Below are 26,834 nucleotides of genomic sequence, written 5' to 3' on the forward strand. Positions count from 1 at the left end.
CATTAGTATATAGGAATGCCAGAGATTTCTGTGCATTAATTTTGTATCCTGCTACGTTACCAAATTCATTGATTAGCTCTAGTAGTTTTCTGGTAGCATCTTTAGGATTCTCTATGTATAGTATCATGTCATCTGCAAACAGTGACAGCTTTACTTCTTCTTTTCCGATTTGGATTCCTTTTATTTCCTTTTCTTCTCTGATTGCTGTGGCTAAAACTTCCAAAACTATGTTGAATAAGAGTGGTGAGAGTGGGCAACCTTGTCTTGTTCCTGATCTTAGTGGAAATGCTTTCAGTTTTTCACCATTGAGGATGATGTTTGCTGTGGGCTTGTCATATATGGCTTTTATTATGTTTAGGAAAGTTCCCTCTATGCCTACTTTCTGGAGGGTTTTTATCATAAATGGGTGTTGAATTTTGTCGAAAGCTTTCTCTGCATCTATTGAGATGATCATATGGTTTTTCTCCTTCAATTTGTTAATATGGTTTATCACATTGATAGATTTGCGTATATTGAAGAATCCTTGCATTCCTGGAATAAACCCCACTTGATCATGGTGTATGATCCTTTTAATGTGCTGTTGGATTCTGTTTGCTAGTATTTTGTTGAGGATTTTTGCATCTATGTTCATCAGTGATATTGGCCTGTAGTTTTCTTTCTTTGTGACATCCTTGTCTGGTTTTGGTATCAAGGTGATGGTGGCTTCGTAGAAGGAATTTGGGAGTGTTCCTCCCTCTGCTATATTTTGGAAGAGTTTGAGAAGGATAGGTGTTAGCTCTTCTCTAAACGTTTGATAGAATTCACCTGTGAAGCCATCTGGTCCTGGGCTTTTGTTTGTTGGAAGATTTTTAATCACAGTTTCAATTTCAGTGCTTGTGATTGGTCTGTTCATATTTTCTATTTCTTCCTGATTCAGTCTTGGCAGGTTGTGCATTTCTAAGAATTTGTCCATTTCTTCCAGATTGTCCATTTTATTGGCATAGAGTTGCTTGTAGTAATCTCTCATGATTTTTTTTATTTCTGCAGTGTCAGTTGTTACTTCTCCTTTTTCATTTCTAATTCTATTGATTTGAGTCTTCTCCCTTTTTTTCTTGATGAGTCTGGCTAGTGGTTTATCTATTTTGTTTATCTTCTCAAAGAACCAGCTTTTAGTTTTATTGATCTTTGCTATTGTTTCCTTCATTTCTTTTTCATTTATTTCTGATCTGATTTTTATGATTTCTTTCCTTCTGCTAGCTTTGGGGTTTTTTTGTTCTTCTTTCTCTAATTGCTTGAGGTGCAAGGTTAGGTTGTTTATTCGAGATGTTTCCTGCTTCTTAAGGTGGGCTTGTATTGCTATAAACTTCCCCCTTAGGACTGCTTTTGCTGCATCCCATAGGTTTTGGGTCGTTGTGTCTCCATTGTCATTTGTTTCTAGGTATTTTTTTATTTCCTCTTTGATTTCTTCAGTGATCACTTCATTATTAAGTAGTGTATTGTTTAGCCTCCATGTGTTTGTATTTTTTACAGATCTTTTCCTGTAATTGATATCTAGTCTCATGGCGTTGTGGTCGGAAAAGATACTTGATACAATTTCAGTTTTCTTAAATTTACCAAGGCTTGATTTGTGACCCAAGATATGATCTATCCTGGAGAATGTTCCATGAGCACTTGAGAAAAATGTGTATTCTGTTGTTTTTGGATGGAGTGTCCTATAAATATCAATTAAGTCCATCTTGTTTAATGTATCATTTAAAGCTTGTGTTTCCTTATTTATTTTCATTTTGGATGATCTGTCCATGGGTGAAAGTGGGGTGTTAAAGTCCCCTACTATGAATGTGTTACTGTTGATCTCCCCTTTTATGGTTGTTAGTATTTGCCTTATGTATTGAGGTGCTCCTATGTTGGGTGCATAAATATTTACAATTGTTATATCTTCTTCTTGGATCGATCCCTTGATCATTATGTAGTGTCCTTCTTTGTCCCTTTTAATAGTCCTTATTTTAAAGTCTATTTTGTCTGATATGAGAATTGCTACTCCAGCTTTCTTTTGGTTTCCATTTGCATGGAATATCTTTTTCCATCCCCTTACTTTCAGTCTGTATGTGTCTCTAGTTCTGAAGTGGGTCTCTTGTAGACAGCATATATACGGGTCTTGTTTTTGTATCCATTCAGCCAATCTGTGTCTTTTGGTGGGAGCATTTAGTCCATTTACATTTAAGGTAATTATCGATATGTATGTTCCTATTTCCATTTTATATATTGTTTTGGGTTCGCTACTATAGGTCATTTCCTTCTCTTGTGTTTCGTGTCTAGAGAAGTTCCTTTAGCATTTGTTGTAAAGCTGGTTTGGTGGTGCTGAACTCTCTCAGCTTTTGCTTGTCTGTAAAGGTTTTATTTTCTCCATCAAATGTGAATGAGATCCTTGCTGGGTAGAGTAGTCTTGGTTTCAGGCTATTCTCCTTCATCACTTTCAGTATGTCCTGCCACTCCCTTCTGGCTTGTAGGGTTTCTGCTGAGAGATCAGCTGTTAACCTTATGGGGATTCCCTTGTGTGTTATTTGTTGTTTTTCCCTTGCTGCTTTTAATATGCTTTCTTTGTATTTAATTTTTGACAGTTTGATTAATATGTGTCTTGGCGTGTTTCTCCTTGTATTTATCCTGTATGGGACCCTCTGTGCTTCCTGGACTTGATTAACTATTTCCTTTCCCATATTAGGGAAGTTTTCAACTATAATCTCTTCAAATATTTTCTCAGTCCCTTTCTTTCTTTCTTCTTCTTCTGGAACCCCTATAATTCGAATGTTGGTGCGTTTCATGTTGTCCCAGAGGTCTCTGAGACTGTCCTCAGTTCTTTTCATTCTTTTTTCTTTATTCTGCTCTGCAGTAGTTATTTCCACTACTTTATCTTCCAGGTCACTTATCCGTTCTTCTGCCTCAGTTATTCTGCTATTGATCCTATCTAGAGTGATTTTAATTTCATTTATTGCATTGTTCATCGTTGCTTGTTTCATCTTTAGTTCTTGTAGGTCCTTGTTAACTGTTTCTTGCATTTTGTCCATTCTACTTCCAAGATTTTGGATCATCCTTACTATCATTATTCTGAATTCTTTTTCAGGTAGATTGCCTATTTCCTCTTCATTTGTTAGGTCTGGTGGGTTTTTATCTTGCTCCTTCATCTGCTGTGTGTTTTTCTGTCTTCTCATTTTGCTTACTGTGTTTGGGGTCTCCTTTTTGCAGGCTGCAGGTTCGTAGTTCCCGTTGTTTTTGATGTCTGTCTCCAGTGGCTAAGGTTGTTTCAGTGGGTTGTGTAGGCTTCCTGGTGGAGGGGACTAGTGCCTGTGTTGTGCTGGATGAGGCTGGATCTTGTCTCTCTAGTGGGCAGGTTCACGTCTGGTGGTGTGTTTTGGGGTGTCTGTGGCCTTATTATGATTTTAGGCAGCCTCTCTGCTAATGGGTGGGGTTGTGTTCCTGTTTTGCTAGTTGTTTGGCATAGGTTGTCCAGCACTGTGGCTTGCTGGTCGTTGAGTGAAGCTGGGTGCTGGTGTTAAGATGGAGGTCTCTGGGATATTTCCACCGTTTAATATTATGTGGAGCTGGGAGGTCTCTTGTTGACCAGTGTCCTGAAGTTGGCTCTCCTACCTCAGAGGCAGAGCCCTGACTCCTGGCTGGAGCACCAAGAGCCTTTCATCCACACAGCTCAGAATAAAAGGGAGAAAAAGTAGGGAGAATTAGTAGAAGTATGAGTAAAGAAAGAGGGAAAGGAGGAAAGGAAGGAAGGAAGAAAGAAGCAAAGAAGGAAAGAAAGGAGGGAGGGAGGGAGGGAGGAAGGAAGGAAGGAGGGAAAGAAGGAAAAAAAAGACAGAAAGAAAGATGATACAGTAAAAATAAAATAAAGTATAATATAGTTATTGAATTAAAATATATTTAGAAAAAAAAAAGGGATGGATAGAACCTGAGGACAAATGTTGGAAGCAAAGCTATACAGAGAAAATCTTACACAGAAGCATACACATACACCTTCACAAAAAGAGGTAAAGGGGGAAAAATCATAAATCCTGCTCCCTGAGACCACCTCCTCAATTTGGGGTGATTCGTTGTCTAAAGGAGGGAGGGAAGGAAGGAAAGAAAGAAAGAACGAAGGTAAAGTATAATAAAGTTATTACAATTAAACTTAATTATTAAGAAAAGGAATTTTTAAAAAAAAGTCATGGACGGATAGAGCCCTAGGACAAATGGTGGAAGCTAGAGTATACAGACTAGATGTCACACAGAAGCATACACGTACACATTCACAAAAAGAGGAAAAGGGAAAAAAATCATAGATCTCGCTCCTAAATTCCACCTCTTCAATTTGGGATCATTCCTTGTCTATTCAGGTATTCCACAGATGCAGGGTATATCAAGTTGATTGTGGAGCTTTAATCCGCTGCTTCTGTGGCTGCTGGGAGAGATTTCCCTTTCTCTTCTTTGTTCTCACAGCTCACAGGAGCTCAGCTTTGGATTTGGCCCTGCCTCTGCGTGTAGGTCGCTGGAGGGCGTCTGTTTTTTCGCTCAGACAGGACGGGGTTAAAGGAGCCGCTGATTTGGGGCCTCCGGCTCACTCAGGCCGGGGGTTGGGGGATGGCGGAAGGAGGGGCACTGCGTGCGGGGCGGGCCTGCGGCGGCAGAGGCAGCGTGACGTTGCGGCAGAGGCCGGCGTGACGTTGCACCAGCCTGAGGCCCGCCGTGCGCTGTCCCGGGGAAGTTGTCCCTGGATCCCGGGAACCTGGTAGTGGCGGGCTGCACAGGCTCCGCGGAAGAGGGGTGTGGAGAGTGACCTGTGCTCGCACACAGGCCCCTTGGTGGCGGCAGCAGCAGCCTTAGCGTCTCCCGCCCGTCTCTGGGGTCCGCGGTTTTAGCCGCGGCTCGCGCCCGTCTCTGGGGTTTGCGCTTTCAGCCGCGGCTCGCGCCCGTCTCGGGGGCTCGCGCTTTTAGCCGCGACTCACGCCCGTCTCTGGGGTTTGCACTTTCAGCCGCGGCTCGCGCCCGTCTCGGGGGCTCGCGCCCTCAGCCGCGGCTTGCGCCCGTCTCTGGGGTTCGCGCTTTTAGCCGCGGCTCGCGCCCGTCTCTGGAGTTCCTTTAAGCAGCGCTCTTAAACCCCTCTCCTCGCGCACCAGGAAACAAAGAGGGAAGAAAAAGTCTCTTGCCTCTTCGGCCGGTGCAGGGTTTTCCCCGAACTCCCTCCCGGCTAGTCGTGGTGCACTAACCCCTTCAGGCTATGTTCAAGCCGCCAACCCCAGTCCTCTCCCTGAGCTCCGTCCAAAACCAAAACCCGAGCCTCAGCTCGCAGCCCCGCCCGCCCCGGTGGGTGAGCAGCAAGCCTCTCGGGTTGGTGAGTGCTGGTCGGCACCGATCGTCTGTGCAGGAATCTCCCCGCTTTGCCCTCCGCACCCGTCGCTGTGCACTACTCCGCAGTCCCGAAACTCCCCCCTCTGCCTCCCGCAGTCTCCGCCCGCGGAGGGGCTTCCTAGTGTGTGGAAACTTTTCCTCCTTCACAGCTCCCTCCCACTGGTGCAGGTGCCGTCCTTATTCTTTTGTCTCTGTTTTTTCTTTTGCCCTACCCAGTTACGTGGGGAGTTTCTTGCCTTTTGGGAGGTCTGAGGTCTTCTGCCAGCCTTCAGTAGGAGTTCTGTAGGAGTTGTTCCACGTGTGGATGTATTTCTGGTGTATCCGTGGGGAGGAAGGCGATCTCCGCGTCTTACTCTTCCGCCATCTTCAAGGTCCCCCCTTCTATTATAATTCTTGAATCAAATGATAAATTAAAATTGCAAAGTGAATATTTCAAAAATAAGGGCAATGAGGAAAGTACACATCAGAACTGTTATCTGAAAACTGGGTTTACCTCTTAGTGGGTGTCGAGCCAATAGACAACCAAGCCAAAGATCAGGAGAAGGAAGGATTTATTATTACTTGCAGCAAGTGAGAACACATGGATCTTTCCCAAAGCAGTGTCTCCCTGAACAGCAAAACTGGGGAGGTTTAAACCTAAGGTTTTAACCCCATATTCATGATGGGGCTTGAGCTGGAGAATTCAGTGTAGAATTGGGGCAAAGGTCAACAGAGTTCAAGTCTTAGTTGACTGAAGTCCTGAGGGTCAGCATCATCATTTCCATCCTCCACCTGAGTGGTGCCTTTGTTCCTGCAGGACTCAAAGATATATTATTATGTATATCCCTTGAGGAAGAACTAGGACTCTGCTTTATCACTGCACTATTGTTTTTCTGTTCCTGCATTCCTCTATTCCCTTAAGATCATTAATTACTGAGACCTGTTTAAGGGCAAGCCTTGTGGCCAGGCTTAGATCACAAAATGGCTTAGGCCAGAATTGATTCTCTTATGTTAAGAAAGCCATTCCTTGTTCTCTTTCTCTGGGGATACCCTAACCTATCGGCTTATAAAACTAGTAAGATATAATTAAAGCTGTAAGCAGAGGCAAATTCACAGCCCAAAATGCTTTCAATGTTAGGCAAAAAATAATATAAATAAGTTAAAATTTTATTTCAAGATTTCAGATATCAAAACATGTTGATAGGAATATTAAGGAAAAAATTAATAAAGACAAAACCAGAAATAATAAAGTAAAAAATAGAATTGATAAATATATTTAAGAACTGATTTGAAAACAGCATAGATAGAACAACTTTAAATAGGCAAAGCAAGAAAATTTAAAGAGAGAAATACAAATTCAAAAGAATTTAAGTGAGATGTAACAATCACAGCCACAGAGAGGATTAATATGCTAAGTGAAACTGTGATGGTAAATTTGAGCATGTAGATGAAATAGAAAACCATCTGGAAAAACATGATGTGCTAAAATTTATAAAAGTAGAAAATCTGAAGAAGTTAAAACCATACAAGGCATCAAATGTATTATTTCCTTTTTAAAAGGTATGAGATAGATAATTTTATAAGTGAAATTTTTCACCTTTCTCATTTTCAAAGATGAGATTATTGCTATGCCCGTCTATAAAATGTTTCAGAACATAACGTTTGCAAATCTTTCTAAATAAACTAAAGCTAACATATTACTATATCAAAGTCAGTATTAGCACAAAGAAAACTACCTTCTAAAATCATCCATGAATAAATAGAAATAACAAAGTAATATCAAATTAAACCTAACGCTTTTTAGAAAATTAATTCAATAAACAGAAGGTGTTAGTTTTACAACTGCAGTTCAGTACTAGGAAATATGTTAATAATATTATTTTTCAGTATATCAAAGAAGATGTAATAGGATCACCTCAATCTATGACAAAAAGGAGTTTGGACTTTTTCCTAAACTTTTTTAGAAGAGCAGTTTGATGGAAAAATTATAAAAATACATATCTATCTAAATTCAACAGTTAAAATTGTGGTGAATTTTGAAAACACTTTTCTCATTTAGAAAAGTGAGGAAAAGATGAGGATGAGGCAATTGCCACCATTATTTAAAATTCTTCTCAGTCTAGCCAAAGCAATGGCAGGTACTCACATGCAGGCGCGTGCGCGCGCACATACACACACACACGCACGCACACACACAAACCTAAATAAGAAATGAACAAAAACCACTCATACCAACACACATTACTATTAAAGCCTAGAACACTAAAGATAAGGAGACATAATTAGACTAAAAGTAGGAGGTGGAGAGAGTTACAGATTACCTATAAAGGATTAATAATTTTAAGCTGGTATCAAGCTTCTCATGACAATGCCACCTGCTAACAGACGTTAAAACTTTCGAAGATTAGAGAGAGAATTGTTTGTGTTTTTTTTTTTTTTGTGGTACGTGGGCCTCTCACTGTTGTGGCCTCTCCCGTTGAGGAGCACAGGCTCCGGACGCGCAGGCTCAGCGGCCATGGCTCACGGGCCCAGCCGCTCTGCGGCATGTGGGATCTTCCCGGACTGGGGCACGAACCCGTGTCCCCTGCATCGGCAGGTGGACTCTCAACCACTACGCCACCAGGGAAGCCTGAGAGAATTGTTTTTAATCTTAAGTTTTCTACCCAACCAAATCGGCAACCAAGATGAAAGAAAAGTTAAATCATTTTCAGATCCATCGTGATGTCAAAATTCAATTGTATATATCCATTTAGAGAGGAAAAGCAACAAAGTAAAAAACTGGATAGAAGAGTCCCAAAAGCAATGGTGACTGCACTTGTGGATCTTAATGCTCCTCCCTTGCCCTAGAAGATCTTCTCTTTTTCTCCCTTTCTGCAATCCCAGCAAGCTGCATACCTTCTGAAAAAAATGCCTCTGCACCTCTAGGTCTTGCGGAGGTTGGTGTCTTCAGTGGAGTCTCCTATTGCAGGGAGACCTTCAAGGTGGTTGAGGAGTAAGGTGTAGAGATCATCTTCCTCCCCACAAATACATCAGAAATACATCTACATGTGGAATAACTCCTACAGAACATCTACTGAACACTGGCAGAAGACCTCAGACTTCCCAAAAGGCAAGAAAATCCCCACGTACCTGGCCATGTGGCTGACAGGGTCTTGGTGCTCGGGCCTGGTGTCAGGCCTGAGCCTCCGAAGTGGGAAAGCCGAGTTCAGGACATTGGACCACCAGAGACCTCCCAGCCCCATGTAATATCAATCAGTGACAGTTCTCCCAGAGATCTCCATCTGAATGCTAAGACCCAGCTCCACCCAATGGCTAGCAAGCTCCAGTGCTGGATGCCCCATGCCAAACAAGTAGCAAGACAGGAATACGACACCACCCATTAGCAGAGAGGCTGCCTAAAATCATACTAAGTTTACAGACAACTCAAAACACACCATCTGACCTGGCCCTGCCCACCAGAAAGACAAGATCCAGCCCCATCCACCAGAACACAGGCACCAGTCCCCTCCACCAGGAAGCCTACATAAGCCACTGAACCAACCTTACCCATGGGAGCAGACACCAAAAACAACGGGAATATGAACCTGTAGCCTGTGAAAAGGAGACCCCCAAACAAAGTAAGTTAAACAAAATGAGAAGACAGAGAAATATGCAGCAGATGAAGGAGCAAGGTAAAAACCCACCAGACCAAACAAATGAGGAGGAAATAAGCAGTCTACCTGAAAAAGAATTCAGAATAATGATAGTAAAGATGATCCAAAATCTTGGAAATAGAATGGGGAAAATACAAGAAACATTTAACAAGGAACTAGAAGAACTAAAGAGCAAACAATGATGAACAACAAAATAAATGAAATTAAAAATACTCTAGAAGGAACCAGTAGCAGAATAACTGAGGCAGAAGAATAGATAAGTGACCTGGAAGATAAAATAGTGGAAATCACTACCACAGAGCAGAATAAAGAAAAAAGAATGAAAAGAAATGAGGGCATTCTCAGAGACTTATGGGGCAACATTTAATGCACCAACATTCGAATTATGGGGGTCCCAGAAGAAGAAGAGAAAAAGAAAGGGTCTGAGAAAATATTTGAAGAGATTATAGTCGAAAACTTCCCTAACATGGGAAAGGAAATAGTCATTCAAGTCCAAGATGTGCAGAGAGTCCCATACAGGATAAACCCAAGGAGAAGCACACCAAGACACATATTAGTCAAACTATCAAAAATTAAATACAAAGAAAAAATATTAAAAGCTGCAAGGGAAAAGCAACAAATAACATAAAAGGGAATCCCCACAAGGTTAAGAGCTGATCTTTCAGCAGAAACTACAAGCCAGAAGGGAGTGACAGGACATATTTAAAGTGATAAAAGGGAAAAACCTACAACCAAGATTACATTACCCAGGAAGGATCTCATTCAGATTCGAAGATGAAATTAAAAATTTTACAAACATGTAAAAGTTAACAGAATTTAGCACCACTAAACCAGCCTTAAAACAAATGCTAAAGGAAATTCTCTAGGCAGGAAACAACAAGAAAAGGAAAAGACCTACAGAAACAAACCCAAAACAATTAAGAAGATGGTAATAGGAACGTACATATCGAAAATTACCTTAAATGTAAGTGGATTAAATGCTCCAACCAAAGGACATAGACTGGCTGATTGGATACTAAAAAAAGACCCAGGGCTTCCCTGGTGGTGCAGTGGTTGAGAGTCTACCTGCCGATGCAGGGCATACGGGTTCATGCCCCAGTCCGGGAAGATCCCACATGCTGTGGAGTGATTAGGCCCGTGAGCCATGGCTGCTGAGCCTGCGTGTCTGGAGCCTGTGCTCCGCAACGGGAGAGGCCACAACAGTGAGAGGCCCACGTACCACAAAAAAAAGACCCATATATATGCTGTCTACAAGAGACCCACTTCAGACCTAGAAATACATACAGACTGAAAGTGAGGGGATAGAAAAAGATATTCCATGCAAGTGGAAATCAAAAGAAAGCTGGAGTGGCAATTCTCATATCAGACAAAAGAGACTTTAAATTAAAGACTATTACAAGAGACAAAGAAGGACACTACATAATGATCAAGGGATCAATCCAAGAATGAGATATAACAATTGTAAATATTTATGCACCCAACATAGGAGCACCTCAGTACATAAGGCAAATGCTAACAGCCAGAAAAGGGGAAGTCAACCATAACACAATCATAGTAGGGGACTTTAACACCCCACTTTCACCAATGGATAGATCATCCAAAATGAAAATAATAAGGGAACACAAGCTTTAAATGACACATAAGACAAGATGGACTTAATTGATTTAAAGTACATTCCATCCAAAAACAACAGAATATACTTTCCTCTCAAGTGCTCATGGACATTCTCCAGGATAGGTCATATCTTGGGTCACAAATCAAACCTTGGTAAATTTAAGATAACTGAAATCGTATCAAGTATCTTTTCTGACCACAATGCTATGAGACTACATATCAGAGGAAAAATCTGTAAAAAACAAACACATGGAGGCTAAACAATACACTACTAAATAACCAAGAGATCACTGAAGAAATCAAAGAGGAAATCAAAAATTGCCAAGAATCAAATCACAATGAAAACACAATGACCCAAAACCTATGGGATGCAACAAAAGCAGTTCTAAGAGGGAAGTTTAGAGCAATACAATCCTACCTCAAGAAACAAGAAACATCTCAAACAACCTAATCTTACACCTAAAGCAATTAGAGAAAGAAGAAACAAAAAACCCCAAAGTTAGCAGAAGCAAAGAAATCATAAAAATCAGAAATAAATGAAAAAGGAAAGAAACGATAGCAAAAATCAATAAAACTAAAAGCTGGTTCTCTGAGAAGATAAACAAAATTCATAAACCATTAGCCAGACTCATCAAGAAAAAAAGGAAGACTCAAATCAATAAAATTAGAAATGAAAAAGGAGAAGTAACAACTGACACTGCAGAAATACAAAAGATCATGAGAAATTACTGTAAGCAACTCTATGCCAATAAAATGGACAACCTGGAAGAATTGGGCACATTCTTAGAAAAGCACACCTTCCAAGACTAAACCAGGAAGAAATAGAAAATATAAACAGACCAATCACAAGCACTGAAATTCAGACCGTGGTTAAAAATCTTCCGACAAACAGAAGCCCAGGACCAGATGGCTTCACAGGCGAATTCTATCAAACATTTAGAGAAGAGCTAACACCTATCCTTCTCAAGCTCTTCCATAATATAGCAAAGGGAGGAATACTTCCATACTCATTCTACAAGGTCACCATCACCCTGATACCAAAACCAGGCAAAGATGTCACAACGAAAGAAAACTACAGGCCAGTATCACTGATGAATAGAGATGCAAAAATCCTCAACAAAATACTAGCAAACAGAATCCAACAGCACATTAAAAGAATCATACACCATGATCAAGTGGGGTTTATCCCAGGCATGCAAGGGTTCTTCAATATACGCAAATCAATCAATGTGATAAACCATATTAACAAATTGAAGGATAAAAACCTTCTGATAATCTCAATAGATGCACAAAAAGCTTTTGACAAAATTCAACACCCATTTATGATAAAAACTCTCCAGAAAGTAGGCATAAAGGGAACCTACTTCAACATAGTAAAGGCCATATATGACAAACCCATAGCAAACATCATTCTCAATGGTGAAAAGCTGAAACCATTTCCTCTAAGATCAGGAACAAGACAAGGTTGTCCACTCTCACCAATATTATTCAACATAGCTTAGTAAGTTTTAGGCACGGCAATCAGAGAAGAAAAAGAAATAAAAGGAATCCAAATCAGAAAAGAAGAAGTAACACTGTCACTGTTTGCAGATGACATGATACTATATATAGAGAATCCTAAAGATGCTACCAAAAAACTACTAGAGCTAATCAATGAATCTGGTAGAGTAGTGGGATACAAAATTAATGCACAGAAATCTCTTGCCTTCCTATATGCTAATGATGAAAAACCTGAAAGAGAAATTAAGGAAATGCTCCCATTTACCATTGCAACAAAAGGAATAAAATACCTAGGAATAAACCAATGTAAGGAGACAAAAGACCTGTATGCAGAAAACTATAAGACACTGATGAAAGAAATTAAAGATGATACAAACAGATGGAGAGACATACCATGTTCTTGGATTGGAAGAATCAACATTGTAAAAATGTCTCTACTACCCAAAGCAATCTACAGATTCAATGTAATCCCTATCAAACTACCACTGGCATTTTTCACAGAACTAGAACAAAAAATTTCACAATTTATATGGAAACACAAAAGACTCCGAATAGCCAAAGCAATCTTGAGAAAGAAAAACGGAACTGGAGGAATCAGACTCCCTGATTTCAGACTATACTACAAAGCTACAGTAATCAAGACAGTATGGTACTGGCACAAAAACAGAAAGATAGATCAATGGAACAGGATAGAAAGCCCAGAGATAAACCCATGCACATATGGTTACCTCGTCTTTGATAAACGAGGCAAAAATACACAACAGAGAAAAGACAGCTTTTTCAGTAAGTGGTGCTGGGAAAACTGGACAGCTACATGTAAAAGAATGAAATTAGGACACTTCCTAACACCGTACACAAAAATAAAGTCAAAATGGATTAAGACCTAAATGTAAGGCCAGACACTATAAAACTCTTAGAGGAGCACATAGGCAGAACACACTGTGACATAAATCACAGCAAGATCCTTTTTGACCCACCTCCTAGAGAAATTGAAATAAAAGCAAAAATAAACAAATGGGACCTAATGAAACTTAAAAGGTTTTGCACAGCAAAGGAAAGCCTAAACAAGACGAACAGACAACCCTCAATATGGGAGAAAATATTTGCAAATGAAGTAACTGACAAAGGATTAATCTCCAAAATGTACAAGCAGCTCATGTAGCTCAATATCAAAAAAAACCCAATCCAAAAATGGGCAGAAGACCTAAATAGACACTTCTCCAAAGAAGATATACAGATTGCTAACAAACACATGAACAGATGCTCAACATCAGTAATCATTAGAAAAATGAAAATCAAAACTACAATGAGGTATCAGCTCACACCAGCCAGAATGGCCATCATCAAAAAATCTACATACAATAAGTGCTGGAGAGGGCGTGGAGAAAAGGGAACCCTCTTGCACTGTTGGTGGGAATGTAAATTGTTACAGCCACTATGGAGAACAGTATGGAGGTTCCTTAAAACACTAAAAATAGAACTACCATATGACTCAGCAATCCCACTACTGGGCATATGCCCTGAGAAAACCATAATTCCAAAAGAGTCATATACCACAATGGTCATTGCAGCTCTGTCTACAATAGCCAGGTCATGGAAGCAACCTAAGTGTCCATAAACAGATGAATGGATAAAGAAGATGTGGCACATAAATACAATGGACTATTATTCAGCCATAAAAAGAAATGAAATTGAGTTATTTATAGTGAGGTGGACGGACCACCTCACTCTGTATATCTGTCATACAGAGTGAAGTATGTCAGAAAGAGAAAAACAAATACCGTATGCTAATACATATTTATGGAATCTAAAACAAAAAAAGGTTCTAATGAACCTAGTGGCAGGACAGGAATAAAGATGCAGACGTAGAAAATGGGCTTGACACGGGGCGGGGAAGGGTAAGCTGGGACTAAGTGAGAGTAGCATTGTCATATATACACTACCAAATGTAAAATAGGTAGCTAGTGGGAAGCAGCCACATAGCACAGGGAGATCAGCTCGGTGCTTTGTGACCACCTAGATGAGTGGGATAGGGAGGTTGAGAGGGAGACGCAAGAGGGAGGAGATATGGGGATATATGTATATGTATAGCTGATTCACTTTGTTATACAGCAGCAACTAACACAACATTGTAAAGCAATTATAGTCCAATTAAGATGTTTAAAAAAAAACTGTATTACAAAAACAAAACAAACTATACAAGAAAGAATGGAACTAACTTCCGTACTAGGTCTAGAAAACAACTAATCCATATATAGTAAGGGTTATAAGATAGAGTTCAAGAATAATGATTTTGAAAAGAATAATAGATTGATTAGGGAACTGGATGGTATTAGACATATTCAGTTAGAAACTCTGGTAAAACATATTAAAAAATGGAATGAAATGCTCCAAATATGAAGCAAAGTAAAAAAGATTTGAGTTTGAACAGTTGGAATAATGTGAGAAAAGAAAAGACTATCAAGCCTGACTCTAGGAACATTCTATTTTGAGTGTTAGTGCTGTATCATCAACCCATAAGAAAGGAAATGCAGCAGAAGCACACATGTAAACAATATTTACAAAACCATGTGATGTCAATGCTGATTAGCAACTTCTGGTATTGATCTATAGAGAAGGTTAAGGAATTTAATTATGGTTGTAAAATAGAATGCAGATATTATTGATTTTGGCAACAGATAAGGGTAAAGTTGATAAAATGTTAGAGACAGAAGAGGGAAAGAAAACTGGGAGAATATAGTGTGCTAATATTCCCTTTTTTTCAAAATGTGGAGGTAATAATTACAGTCTGAAATTGATGAAATAATATGTTATATAAAATATGTATTTGTTATATATGTATTATTTATACAGTATATAATAAATAAATATTTAATTATATTATTTAAAAATTTTAACTGCCACAGAAATTTAAAATGCAAACTCAGGGTGTGGTGGATAAGTGATATAAGTGAGCTAAATCTTCATCATGTTCAGAAGAACTAGCTAATATTTCAATTTAATAAATCAAGAACTGGTAATTAAAGCTTATTATTTAGAGCCATGAAAGATTCTACATGTAACTGGTTAAAACTGTCTTGAGCAATAGAACTAAGGATACAGAAAAGCAGATGAGGAGACTTGCTTACCATTAAATAGCCTTCTGTACTATTTTTAAAAGTATATTCATGTGTTATTCTGATAATTTTTTTAGAGATTCCTGGATCAGATAGATATTAAGTGAAAATTGCAGTGCATAGATACACACTAGTATTGTAGTCAGGTTGGAAGGGACTGAGTATACAGAGCCCCTTATAAAATGATGCCTTATAACTGTGTTGCCACACATGTGTCTCCTCCAGCATTCACAAGGTTCATGTGAATAAAGAGTTAAAAATGATCTTATAGCCACAGGTTATCAATCACTAGGGAAATCGTAGACTAGGAACTTAACAACACTCTAAGGTCATCGTTCAAGCAAACAGTGCAGTAGGCACTTGTGTAATGCTATTATTCAATTGTTTTGTTGGAACTAAAATGTGACAAAAATATGGGAAGCTGGAGAAACAAGTGCAGAATAAAGAAACTTAATAATTGGTTGAAAACTGCAGTATAAGGCGGTAGGGGGGAAACCCAACAACCCCTAAAAACTTATTTTCTTTTCTTGCTTAAGAACAGGTCATGTCAGATAAACAAAGGCTCAAATCAATGCCCATATGACCGACTCACAGAAGGAATGAACATGAATTACAGTCTCTCATCTCCAGCTTTTAGTGACACCTCCATATGGTTTATCCTTCAGTGAGACCATGGAGTTCTGTTAATGAGCTTGCAAGAGTTGGCTGGTTAGTTGGCAAGAGTTACCTGCCATTAGCTATTTAGAGTTTTGTAAATCAAATTACAGTTTCTGAGAGACCCCTCCCCCTTCACCCTAAAACGTGAGTGAGTCATTCTCTCATTAGTGGCTTGCTTTCAGCAATTCGTAATTACAGATTGTGTCTCTGTTAATCGCTTGACAAATGATACTTCTCTGCCAACAGGTTTACTGAACTTAGTTTATTTTGAAATCATGTCAAATGAATCTGATGTAAAAGTTTGATTTTGATTGCTTACTTCAGTCCTCCAGATATGCAACCTGAATTTTAACTTCTTTCCCTCTCCAAAAGGAAACCAGTGTAACTTGCATTTCACAAATAATTTCACTCTAGGAATATAGTCTTTGAGGTATGCTTAGATGCACATTACTATACACTAGTATATATCAGTGTTTTCTGGCTAAGAGAGCATTTGACAAGATTCTGTCCATAAATTGCTTTAATGTGCTTTCAGTTTCATAATTCACATCTCTTTCTCAAATCTTGTGCCCCTCCCCCTACACCCAAGAGTTGGGGGACGGGTGGGTAGTGGAGTAAAGAATATAGTGTGCTACAAAAAATGTCTTTTAGTAAGCCTGGCAGCACCCTCAATTTTTCCAGGCAGGCCTTCATTTCAAACAAAAGACCAGAAATTATGACTGTCTGAAAATCTAAGAACAAGAGCAATAGAATGTATGCCCCAACTTTATAAATAAGAAAAGCACTATATAGTACATAAGCAACTGCACTCACAAAGCTCTGGACTCTTTGCTGTATTGGAGTCTATGTGACATCATATGATTTCAACACCTAATTTGCGTCCTTACCCCACCCATATATGGTAGCTGCTTGTTTAGCAGACAAATAGATATACACTTAATCCCTTTAGTCTTAGTCCAGGTTGTGAGTTTTAGAAGCTCCCCTTTCCCCTCTGCTTTTTATTCCATTTGTATTGTTTATCTCAGCGCATTAAGGCCCCCATCCTTCCAATGACAAAATCCCATGGGGCATTATCATTGTGAAGAAGAAAATAAATGACTGCCTTTTGTTCTGGAGCATCTTGTTTGCAATTCAGATTGAACGGGAAAGGTGCTAATATCAAGAGGACAGAAGGTCAAGGTACTAGGCTCCTGAAAGTATATGATGGCATCTTTTTTTCACACAAATGAGATGCAGTTTAGAGCTATCTTCTTTTAAATTGGCCCCAAATAAACCACAAACTTGTAAGATATCATGAGGACATCCATAGGAGAGAAGTAGCTATTTAAAGACTAAAACTTCAATTTCTTAAAATTAATCAGATATCTGACAGTCATTGAATCACAATAGAGAAAAAGTTCCTTGTCTTACTGTGCAGTGTTAGAAAATAGATAGCTGATTGCTCTACAAAGAACAAGGTGGGAGGACATAAAAAGAGAATGAGTGACTCTTCTGAAAGGGAGAATTAATCTAGACTACATATTGCAAACACATGCTTTAAAAAATTAGCATTGTTTCAGTTTTTATCCATTGGTCAAACTTTTCCATACTTACGTATTAAATGGCAAAAATTGCCAGGTATGACAGACACACAGGTCCAGAGTCTCTATATATTTTCAAGGCTTGAATATAATAATTTGTACCAAATAGGTTCAAAATACTGCATTTCCCAAAGTCAGACTATCATAATAACATACTTCTTAGTGAATAGGCCCAAACAATCTCTGTTTTTATTTGGAAATGAAGTTGAACAAATGTTTTTGAAATACTTTTCATATGGTTTACCTCTAAGGTATCTAATACCGTTTCTAATTGTCTTCTTTTTGATGGTTCCAGTGTAGACTTTTTTGATTTTTATTAGACTCAATTAATCACATCACTCTCAGACTATTGCTGAATTGCTAGTACAAAATATATCCCATTCCTTTTCTTCATTTGCTTATATTCAAATCTCTAAAGGAAATTTGTATTTAATACAAATAAAGGAACATCTCAAGGAAAAAGGAAGACTTACAGAATAAATCATCAAAGAACATTTGATCTTATTGGCCTGAAATTACACAAGCAGGTAATAATATTTCATCCGATTTCCAGGCTGAAATAATTAGGGAAATAAATAGATAATTGCCTCTGATGTTTCTCAATTCAGGTCTCTGTTAAGTTACCACCTGCTCAGAGAGGTGTTTCCTGACTCTGTTATCTAAAAGAGAAGTCTCTTTCCCTCCTTCCCTTGGTTAGTCTCTGTCCTCTTAAACTGCTTTTACTTTTTAGCTCTTTAACACCACCTGACACTGTTGTTTATTATTTGTCTCTTAATTTGAACTTAAGCTCCATGAGGTCAGTGACTTTGGTCCTTTGTGGATCCTTACGATTCATTAGGCCCAAAATAACATGTGACACCAAGTAGAGGCTCAACATATATTTGTTGAATGAGGGGATGTGTGTAGTCCATTTGGATATGTAAAATCAGTGCACATCATTTTGTATAGTCATATGTAAGTTTATCAAATGTTTGTCCTATGGCTCATTTTTCTATTTGGACACCTAGATCTGCTACTGGTTTTGTATAAATGTAGATGGTGAGAGAAGGAATGACTGAACACCCCATCATAATTTATGCACCCCATAGAAGAAAGTTATTTCAGGTTTTGATATTAGGAATATTCTCCTGAGTAACCGATTTGCGTTTGTTTAACTGATTAATTGATCAAGTTTACCTTTTTAAATTGGCTGCTGAAAAACTGAGGGCTTTATTACATGCATTTTTAATTAGCCTAATTAAGAACTCCATTTTATGATCTCAACTGCTTTTTCTTATTACCTTCTCCTATTTCCTTTTTTTGTTTCCTTGCTGTGTTAGGTATTCAGGTAGTCAGAGTCATGGCCAGAAGTACTAGCTCTGGAATCAGCTGGCTGAGGCCAATCCCAGGGTTGCTCTTTACCAGGCTGACCTTGGGCAAGTTAATTAACATCTCTGCACCTCCATTTCTTCACTTGCAAAACAGGGATAATATTAGTACCTACATGACAAGCTCACTCATCCATAATGCTTTTACGAGGATTAACTGAGTTAAAACGCGTGAGGCACTTGGAACAATGCCTGGCACGAGTTAAAGGCTCGATGATGTTAGCTATTATTTCTATCAAGCACTTTAAATCCTTTCTGGAACACAGTGAGGCAAAATAAATTTTTTTAATACTAAACATCTATGATGAGCCAGGTAATTTATTAAGTACTTGAGGAGGTAGAGATGAATAAAGTAAACACATAAGGACATTTTGCATGTGGTATGGGAACACAGAGGGAGACATGACTATAAACTGAGATGTCACAGAAAGCATGGCCTGAAGAATGAGGGGAAGAGTTGGGAGAGGAAACAGCAGCATACCCATGGGCTGGGAGGAGCATGGCTGTTTCTGAAAAGTCAGAAATGGCCTGGAAAGAAAGGAGGACAGAGATGTGGCTGATATGGTAAGCCTGGACTGGATCTCAAAACAATTGCTAAATTTTAGTTCCTGCATATTCAGATAGTCTTCCCCTCTTTCTGGATTGAGAAGAACCTTCCAACATTCACTTCCTTTCCTCAAAGCCAGAGGCCAACCCCACTAGGAAGGTAGCTCCTGTGATTTAGTCTGACTTGTTCCCAGGGTATAAGAGAAACCTCTCCTTTAAAATAGACTTGCAGTATAGCTGGTGCTCCTGATAAATGCAGAAGGTGCCATTTCAATGAGAGGTTAGAACCTTAACACTTTGCTTTGTGAGTGTGCTTTCATTTCACCCTCCTGCTTCTCACTCCACTAATCCACTGCCTCCAGAAGCAAATCCAGGTGTTTCTTGAACTCTTTGAATCATCTCCTGTAGTAATTTATTCCATATGTTTATTGCTCTGTGTGTGAAATCATTTCATCAAGTTCCTTTTTTTTTCTTTGTTGCTGCATTCAAATCAGCCAGCAGTAGAATCCCGATCTATGAGTAACACTTTTAAAAACACCAACTCCTGTGCTGAGGGAAGCCAAGGGATGTTGTAGCACATGAGCAGAAACAGGAGAAAAGAACAACAAGCAATTGGGACTTGATGACATTAGTTGCAGAGGAAAAGAGAATTTCAGGAATACCTAGCAGGGGTTGCAGGAGCAGCTCACTAAAGTTCCTACTCTATTTTGCATTTCCCCAGGGTGTCAATTTTATGAAACAAAGTGACGGGATGATTTCTATCACTTGAGAAGCTGTGTTAAAAAAATATGATGCACTGGCAACAGCAAAAATTGTTATGGTAGGAATCAAATTGGTGCTTCCTTGCTGGAAATGAACGAAGCACTAGTGCCTGTCAGTTTATTTCTGAGCTCTGCATTTCAAATTTTAATTTGAGAGGGTGGGAGGAGGTTTAATGGAAATCTGAATCGCTGTTAGAAGAGGACTATATTTTAAACTTCGATTTCATAGTTGTCTCTATGTTCAGAAGAAAATTATTCTTTATACTGAGAAGTGAAAGCACTGTCAGTTCTAAATCTATTAATGAGGGGGGTAAGGAAAGGGGTAAGACAGGGAGTGCAGTGTGTATAAAACGAATGGATTCTGTAATTAGTAAATAAAATTTATTCTTAGATCTATGTACTGCCTGTGCTGTATTATAGCATAAAAAATCTTAAATGATTTACCTTTTAAAATGATCAGAATTTTGCTTTTTAATCAGCTTCTGCTGATATTCTCACAGTGAGGTTAATTTTACTAACAAACATTTCACTCTTATCCTTTTGGGTTTTTTTTTTAATATAAATTTATTTATTTATTTACTTTATTTTTGGCTGCGTTGGGTCTTCCGTCCTACGCGCAGGCTTTCTCTAGTTGCGGTGAGCGGGGTCTACTCTTCGTTGCAGTGCGCAGGCTTCTCGTTGCGGTGGCTTCTCTTTTTGCAGAACATGGGCTCCAGGTGCATGGGCTTCAGTAGTTGTGGCACGTGAGCTCAGTAGTTGTGGCTTGCGGGTTCTAGAGCGCAGGCTCAGTAGTTGTGGCCCATGGGCTTAGTTGCTCCGTGGCATGTGGGATCTTCCCGGACCAGGGCTCGAACCCGTGTCCCCTGCCTTGACAGGCGGATTCTTAACCACTGAGCCATCAGGGAAGCCCTATACTTTTGTTAAGGAAACTCTTACTAAAATAATACCATTGTCATTTTTATCTGCTTCTCTCTCTGCCAGGGAGAGAGGGTACCGATGCAATAGAAATCATGGTAACCACTGGATCCATGTTGCACACGGAAAATTAAAAGAATGCTTAGATGCCAGTTTACTGTTGGAAATCTCACAAAACATACATCTAAGTCTTGATGCTTGAAAATTATAATCAGTATGAAAAATAATTATTACTGATTTGTTGAGCAATTTGTTAGTCAGGCACTGTGTTCAGCACTGCATATACATTATTTCACTAGACACTTTCATCAGAACTTCTATGATGCCATTTTAATTATTATCCCCATTTTACAGATTAAAAAACTAAGGCACAAAGTAAAACAGCTAATAAGTGGCAAAGCTGGCATTCCAAACCAAGTCCATCTCCATCTGGAGCTTAAACTTAGTTAAATTGTGCTCAAAAGTGTATTGCAATAATATTATTTCAGAGATGATTCTTATGCAAATAACTGAATCTGGCTCATAACTTTCTTAAAATGTTCCTTTGAGGTTGAAATTTTCTATACTTGGTGTCCATCCAACTGTGTGGTGGCAGGAGGCAAAGAAAATACAGCAAGTTCTGGTAGAAGCAGGAAGAGACTTTAGGATTCTGTTTGGATTTTGAGACAGGCTGGAGCCTGGACCGGAATCCAAAGCCTGTTGAAACAGAGTTGTCTCTTTATAACAGCATGAAATAAGAATTTCCGTAGACACTTAACTCAAGCACAAAACTTGACCTCGAACTAACTAATTGAATAAATAGACAAAATTTATGCTTATCTTTTGGTTTGCATTGATGTTTAGATGACAGACTTGATTGGGTTGGTTTTCACCATCCCAATCCCAAACTGTGAGCAGTGGACTAGAACTCTCCAATCCTAAAGCGTGAGTGAGCATTTACTCTCTTACGTAACTACCGATTCACATTCGCTCTGTGTTCTGCTCCTAGATTAGAGGAGGTCATAGTCAGTGCTGCGGTTTACGCTGAGAAGTATAAATATGGCATCACGTGAGCTCCCAACAAAGGCAAGAGGGTCGTTTCCCTCTTGTTTCTCTTCCTCTCCCCCTTCACCTGTGGTACCCTGTCCTGACCCACATGTTAGCCCCAAGCTGTTCATGTGCTTTTGTCCAAAGTCTGGCCTAAATGAAGCCGGAACACTCAAAGAACAGAGTGGTGGAGGGGCCATTGTGTTCAGATATTCTTTACAGGATAAAACAGACGAAGTTTCAGATCCTCATTTATGTTTCCTGTTCTAAAGAGTTACTTTGAAGGTACCTGGATCATGTTCTAACATCAGCAGTGTCTACCTTTTTGCGGAATCACTCTCTTGCTTGTCACTGCTGCTTCCCGTGCATGATTCTACGACTTCACCTACCAACCGATATTGCGTTCCTTTGTTTCCAAGCCAATCTCCTTCACCCAACATTGATATATCTGAGATATGACTTACCCAACTTATACCTCAAATACACAACAGAAGGGAGGTACTCATTAAATGTTGTTCACCAAACCAAGGTATTCATTCATTCAAATGAAAACCTTCTTTTATTAAACATCCTAACATTTCCTTAACCATATTACACCAAAAAGTAATTTATTTCCTCATGTGCTCAGCTTAGAAACTTGTAATTAAAATTCTGTAAGTATGTGCAGGGGCTTCCCTGGTGGCGCAGTGGTTGAGAGTCCGCCTGCCAATGCAGGGGACACGGGTTCGTGCCCTGGTCCGGGAAGATCCCACATGCCGCAGAGCGGCTGGGCCCGTGAGCCATGGCCGCTGAGCCTGCGCGTCCGGAGCCTGTGCTCCGCAACAGGAGAGGCCACAATAGTGAGAGGCCCGCGTACCGCAAAAAAAAAAAAAAAAATTCTATAAGTATGTGCATGTATATGTTTGCAACATTTATTAGAAATGGAAAATACAATCCACCATTTTCAATTAATTGTACAGTGTTCATTCTTTAGCAAAATGTTTATTGATCGTCTACTATGTACAAGCTCCTTCTTAGGGATTGACCAGCAAAGTTAGACAAAGATCCCAACCTTCAGAGAACTTATATTTTGGTAAGGGAGATAGACAATAAAAATAAGAAATAACTAAATTAGATTGTATGCGCACTGGTAAGTGCTATAGGCAAAAGTAAAAATGGGTAATTAGGACAGCCAGGTGAGGGGATGATGTTTGGGGTGGGAAGTTCGGTATTAAGTAGGATGGTCAAAGTAAGCCTTACTAAGTAAAGATGGGGAAGTTTACCAAGCACATATCTAAGGAAAGAGCATTCCAGGCAGACGGAAGACTTTAGGTGGAAGAGTGTCAATAAAGTCTCAATGCTGATGGAGCTGGATGAACTAAGGGAGAGCAGCTGCACCGTAGGACAGAGAGGAGAGAGGAACAAGACCATTTAGAACCTGGAGGGCAATTCAGAAACTTTGCTTTTTAACCTGAGGGAAATGAGGAGCCACCAGAACATCTGAGTGACGTGATGTGAGCTATTTTTTAAAAAATTAACTCTATATGTTGTGTTGAGAACAGACAGAGACAAGGGGATAAGCAAGGAAAATGGTTAGGAGAGCAAACATTTTGGCTTGGCAGTGAGGGTGGTGCCAGAGGAGGTGATGAAAGTGGTACGATTCTGAATACATTTCAGAAGTTTCATTCTTAGATTGGTGGGCCTTTTACAATATAAACAACTCTATCACCTGTCATATTACCAAGAATTATCAGTTTTGACTTAAAACTCATTGCAAAAAGCAAACATAGTTAACATAGGAGATGTTCCTTTAATAAATAGGCATTTATTATGTAGGAACCTAAAACTACATCCTCAGAGAAAATAGCTTTAGGATTGGGGAAAAGAAAAATAAATACATACATTTGTAAATATACACACATAGGTGTTTACACATACATACATCTGTATTTGCATACATACATATATATACATACATGTATATAGAGATATATATCAACAGGTAGAAATAATCAAGTACAATATCCACACATAGAAATTCCTTTATTATTTTGGGGGGTTTTTTGAGTGCCTCTTTGATAAGTGGAATTGATGAGACAAAAGTGCTGAACCCCTGAACACTGATAGGGTGATTTTCATGACAATCTATATTGCCTTAGCTGGGAAGAGCACAAAGCTTATTCCTGAGAATCTAAGAATAGGACAGGGCAGCTTTAATAGAAGGGCAAATAAACTTGGAGGAGAGCCAGACAGGGAGAAGCAGAAGAGTAGGCACCGACAGGTAGGGAACTATATATCCAGGAGTGTCTGGCCAGGCTTCATAGCTGGGTGGGAGGTGGATGGACGATGTACCTTACCTGCTTGCCAGTTTGATGTCAGGTCATCTGTGGAGGCACGTGGGCTAGGACAGGCTATCAGAGTTTGATTTGCTTCAAAAAAATTCCTTGGCTAGAGAGACCTGAGTTAACCTCCATGGGTGGAAGCTGTACTCTGAAACCAGGCAGGAATTGAGTGTTTGACAAATTTGTGGTAGTTTGACTATTAAAATCCCTGGTCACGGGTAATAATGCAAAGCTGCTTAGAGGGCAAAATGAAAAGCTATCAGAATAATATTTGCTTTCATCTGCTCAGATATAATGTCGAAAGCACACGATTGTTTGTGGTTTCTCCCTGGGAAGCATTCTGAATCCTATCAATTTCAGTTCCAGAGAGAGCACAGTAGAGCAGTGCTGAGGTGGAGAAAAAAGCCGAAATTTCTCTTGTCTGATTTAAAAACTATACCCCACAGTGAGCTTCTCTGTTTGTTAAAATCTCTAATTGGTGTTTTCTCAACTTGCTGCTTGGCTGGTTTCTTTTTATTGATTTCATTTTGGGCTTGTAAGGCTGTATTTGGAGCCCTTTCCAGAGTTTGTTTGGAAGCTCATTTTTAATTTTAATGAAAATGCATTTTTTAAAATATATATCACACCACCCTGCCGATTTTGCGCAAATAAACCTGCTACTGTTTTCAGTGATTTCCAACCATTTTAGTGCCCTTAGTCTCACTTGCTAAAGGGACCCCTGTGCTATTCCTGGCAGAGTAACAAAATCAAGGAGAAAAATGAATGTTCTTCATTGCTTTTGAAGGCTCTTATACAACAAAGGAAAAAGATTCATTCAGGAGAGTGCCTTGGGGAATAATACATCATGATTCAAAAAGGAGAGGGTTTTCCCCCTCATTTCAGTTCTAAACAACTTTGTTTCCCAAACAGAACTCTTTCATTATTCTGAAGAACCTTGATCCAAAGCCATCAGTCAAGGAAGAAATTAAAATCAGTTATCAACATTAGATTTAGACTTAAAATATGATGTTCCCATATTTCAATAAATTTGGTAACTGAAAAATGTTCAAAATACATGTCCAATATTTATTGTTTTTTGAGGCTCGGGGAGAGAGTTTGAACCCCATGACAGAATATAATGTCAGTATGACACAGATAACAGCATAAAGGGTCCGTTTTTAAAACATAACAGCTCTGGGATTTTCCCCAATTCTGCCATTTTCTTGACCTCAAAGTTACCCTGTCGTGGGAATCTCCATTATGTCAGGTGTCCAAACTGAACAATATGAAATCAGCTTCAACTCTTCTGTCTCTTCCATCTGCCAAGTGGTCCTGAATCCTGGACATCCTGTTTGAAATATCTGTGAAATCTAACCTCATTTCTCCTCTCCTATCACCACCTTAGATCAGGCCCTTACCATCTCTCCTACAGGTTATCACAGGAGATCCTCAACAATCTTTTTCTTCTCTAATCTATCCTTAATGTTGTCATTATTGTCTTTCTTAAACAAAATCTGATAATATCTCTGCTTTGTCTTTTTTTATTTTTTATTTTTTGCAGTATGCGGGCTTCTCACTGTTGGAGCCTCTCCCGTTGCGGAGCACAGGCTCCAGACGCGCAGGCTCAGCAGCCATGGCTCACGGGCCCAGCCGCTCTGCGGCATGTGGGATCTTCCCGGACCGAGGCATAAATCCGCGTCCCCTGCATCAGCAGGCGGACTCTCAACCACTGCACCACCAGGGAAGTCATCTGCCTTGTCTTTTAAAAAGCTTAATAGAAAAGAGAACAAATACTCTCCATTGTAACTAAATCAGGTTCAAATTTCCCCACCATTACAGGTCCTTCAGGAGCTCACCCTAACCTACTCTCAAGCTTCTTTTTTATAAAGCTTTCTCCTGTGAGCTCCTTTCCCCAGCTACATGGAAGGGATACAGGGCCTCAGAACATCCACCGCCCTTTCCTGCCTCTGTGAGCTTTTATACATGCAATTCTCTTTTTGAAATGCAATGTGACGTAAAGAAAAAATGACCTTGGAACAAGATCTGAGTCAGAATATCAGGTCTACCACTTACTAGTTGCTAATAGCCCTGCATGAGTCTGAGCCTTAATTTCTTCAGCTGTAAATGGGCATAATAACATCCACTTACAAGGAATATTGAGAGGAATTCAGTGAAGTAATTTATGTGAACTCACTAAATAGAGTTGCCTGAGCATATTAGGCATTTATACAATTTGACTTCCTTACTTGTAAAATTTGAGTTAAATGAAACCAAAAGAATAAAAGGGGGTAGGGATAAAGAAAAAAGAGAAGGAAAAGGAAATTATCATAAAGTAAAAGGAATAGCTAATGGAACCCAAGGCTAATGGCCTCAGGAATACTTGGAGGTGGGCACTTAAACACTGTGAAGATTATTTTTTTCACCTCGCATCTGTTTCCTGGGCCGATCTA

This window comes from Phocoena phocoena, chromosome 2, assembly GCF_963924675.1.
Source record: "Phocoena phocoena chromosome 2, mPhoPho1.1, whole genome shotgun sequence".
Classification (NCBI taxonomy): domain Eukaryota; kingdom Metazoa; phylum Chordata; class Mammalia; order Artiodactyla; family Phocoenidae; genus Phocoena; species Phocoena phocoena.